Below are 215 nucleotides of genomic sequence, written 5' to 3'. Positions count from 1 at the left end.
GCGCCCCCCCCCCCAGCCACTCCTGCGTGAGAAGCAAGGCTCCACGGGATTGCAGCCGTGCAGAGCACTGAGAACCCTTGCAAGGTGACCGGGGACGACTGGGTGACGGCCTAGCGCTAAGCCGGCTCACCAGTCCTCCTGAGCAGAGACTCAGGCCCACCTGTCCATCTGCCTGCCTCCACGGTGGTGCCCCGCCGTCTCCAGAGCGGCCTGGC

The 215-nt window shown here is 68.4% G+C and overlaps 1 protein-coding gene across 1 annotated transcript in view; it reads left to right on the top strand.

Annotated features, from left to right (window-relative positions):
- Positions 1-215, top strand: part of LOC114009858 (anther-specific proline-rich protein APG-like) — a 7,845-nt gene that overhangs the window by 5,399 nt on the left and 2,231 nt on the right. The window lies entirely within an intron of this gene.

This window comes from Tupaia chinensis, unplaced genomic scaffold, assembly GCF_000334495.1.
Source record: "Tupaia chinensis unplaced genomic scaffold, TupChi_1.0 Scaffold000644_1, whole genome shotgun sequence".
In the NCBI taxonomy this organism is placed as follows: domain Eukaryota; kingdom Metazoa; phylum Chordata; class Mammalia; order Scandentia; family Tupaiidae; genus Tupaia; species Tupaia belangeri.
Note: the sequence above shows the minus strand (reverse complement) of the source record. Positions and strands in the feature narration are given on the sequence as shown.